This window comes from Hipposideros armiger, unplaced genomic scaffold, assembly GCF_001890085.2.
Source record: "Hipposideros armiger isolate ML-2016 unplaced genomic scaffold, ASM189008v1 scaffold_114, whole genome shotgun sequence".
In the NCBI taxonomy this organism is placed as follows: Eukaryota; Metazoa; Chordata; class Mammalia; order Chiroptera; family Hipposideridae; genus Hipposideros; species Hipposideros armiger.
This window is the reverse complement of record NW_017731464.1, coordinates 1,792,234-1,795,348: the sequence shown is the minus strand read 5'-3', so window position 1 is coordinate 1,795,348 and position 3,115 is coordinate 1,792,234.

Genomic DNA, 3,115 nt, shown 5'->3' with positions numbered 1-3,115 from the left:
GATGTCCTCCATAACTAGACTGAAGAACAAAAGGACAGCAACTTGTCTGTTCCCCTCCCCCAATTCCCCAATAAAATCTTTAAAAAAAAAAAAGAATATAAGTGATACTAACAGTAGTTATTTAATGGTAAAGGTGATTTTAATGACCATTTAAATAACAGTTGTAAAATACATTTGGAATAGTTGGGAGAATATAAATGTGTCCTGGATGTTAGCATTAGAGAATTGTTCATTTTGTTGCTGTACTGGTGGTATTGTGGTTAATAGGGAGAATATTCTTAATTTTTTAGAGCTACAAGATGAAATATTTAAGGATGAATGAACTGTCATAACTGAAATTAACTTTGAAATTGTTTAGCATTATGCATACATATACATATAAATTCAATATAAAATGTTAAAAAATATGATAAAATGTTAACTAGTTTTGTATTCAAGTAATGAGTATATGGCTGTTCAATGTACTATTCTTTCTACTTTCCTGTTTCATTAAGTATTTTTCTTAATACAACTTAGAAATAAGAAAGCTAAAGCGTTAATGTTTATAAATAGATCAGAAACTAAAATACAGCTATGTAATAAATGATTATACATATTAACGAGAAATCAAGACTGTGTGGGTGAAAATACATGATCAATTATCAATGCTCACCAGAAACATTTGGCTGAAGGTCTTTAACATAAAGAGACTTTGCAAAGTAAATCCAAGAGTTGAGTTGGCTGATAAAATAGTTTCTGAATTTCTCCAGCAGTTTCTTAGGTCTCTCCTGATTTCAATAATCTAAAATTCATTTGTAAATTCATCTATTTTAAGGACAATAGAGTAGTAATTTTTTTCTTCTTCTGAGCATTTGTATTTGTTATGTGAGCCTTATCATTTTTTGTCTAGCATTTTTAATAATATCATTGTAACTGCTTGATTTATTCCTCAGTAAAATTGCCACCTCTTTAAGGGTCATGTTTTAGAATTCTTGATTTCTCTATTCCACCTGCACATACCCAGCGAATATTTATTTATGGAAGATCTTCAGAGATTCATGGTGTGAATACATATGCAGAGCCTATAAACGCCAGCACCATGACCCAATTTATCTTTTGCAAACCATTATTTTCATTATAGGAGCTTGCATTCTGAAAGCAAACTCATCCACATTCCCAATGATCAGAAGGGCTCCACCATACTCTGGGAACCCAAATTCCAAGAATGCCTCCAGGTTCCAAATTTACCCCTCCTGTAATGGAAAATCCAGTGCTGACCTCTCCTGCTGAGGTGGTAGTTTCTAATTGCACAATATTATGTTCCTGTCCCAGGGCTGCAGGAACCCAGATACTCTTTTGGGCTCTCCTCTCTCCTCACTAGAAACACAGACTGTTCATTTAACAATTAGAGCTGTCAGCACAGCAAGCTGGCCAGAGAGACAGCAGCTTCTGTCCCAGGACAGGGAGCCCATGGCAGAGCCAGGACTTCAAGGCCTAGGGAAATACGAGTAGGTAGGACACTGACTCTTAATTTGTTACTTTCCCAGCACTTACATATTTGCATCTTGTATCCTGGCAAATGACATATGTATTAATTGCACCTATATGGTGAAGAGGAAAGTTAGACAGGAAGTGTATGAAGGAGGTAAGAATAAGAATGGTTTCCAATGGCTCAAATTCTAGGCGATGTTGCCTCATCCATTCATCACTCCTTTCAACACCTACCTACTGACCAACCATCTCTTCTATACCAGCTGCTGACCTTGGTGCTGTAGACTTACTGGTGAATGAGACATGGTTCTTGTCTTTGAGGGACACACAGTGAATGGAGAAGACCAAAATATAAATAAGAGCAACAACGGGTTTCAGACTTGATGAGGCATAGAGAGAACACACAAATAAAAATGGAATTAACTGTGGGTCTCGACGGTTTCCACATGCTCCATTGCCTTAAGGAGCCAAATTTCCTAACCATTTCAGCAAGCTAATACTGTCCAAACTTTGTCTTCAAGGTTTTCAATCTGACCAGGAAACCCTGAAATTACTTAAATTTTTATGGTACATGCTATCTGTGCATTTTATTTGGGCCTATAAAATGTGTTGAGCCTTTGATAGCTATTTAGGTGTTACATGTATATAAATCGTGTCTTCCTGAGATCCCTTACTTAACTATGGTGATTACCTTGTACTTTCACATAATGGCAAGCATAGTACTAATTATATAATAGCTACTCAATTTATATTTTGAATTGAATAGTTACTGAATTACTAGAATGCCTCTCATCTCTCTTTGTTGGATTCAGATATTCCATATGAAAAATGAAGAGAATTTCCCTGCCCTCCTTACCCACTCCTAGAATTGATGATCAAGGGCTCTGGTGAATGAACATATTTTATCTGGATGAGGGTGAATGATTAGTGTTCTCCCTTTCACAGAATTCAAGCTATAGATATCAGGGAAAGGTCAAGGGCAGTGCCCTTTGCTAATCAAGACTTGAGATGTAACTGACAGAAACCCAACCCTAAATTTGCTTAAGCAAAAGAGAATTTCTTGGTTCATTTAACTTAGAAGTCCGAGGATTAGTATTAGCTTCAAGCATGGCTGGATCCAGGTGTTCAAACAATGTCATTAGGCCTTATTTCTCTTTCTCTCAGCTTGGTTATTCTTTGGGGTAGTTTCATCATTAAGCAGATTCTCTTGACTGTGGTAAGAAAGAGGGACACATGCAGCTTTTGACTTTATGATTCTTACAATTTTCAGTTCCAGAAAAAGACAGAGCCTTGCTCTTCATTCATGATTCTAGCACATCTTATGTACCTAGTGACTCAGATTGGCTATGATTGAATTACACGCCCACTCATTTGACTAACTACTGAGGACAGTAGAAGAAAGCATCACAATTGTCTAGGCTAGGTCACCTTCCCACCCCTGCATTGGGAGATGAGTAAGGCACTGTGGTTGATAATACTACCAGAATCACTAAGGATGGGGAAGGGAAAGTTCTCCAAAGCAAAAAGGGATATTGGGCAGACAAAAAAATAGATAACTGCAGGCTTCTTGATCATTCTCACCTAGACCAGAAGCAGTGAGAATTCAAGTGCATGTATGGGCAGTGGAATCTACTGAGGGGCCATT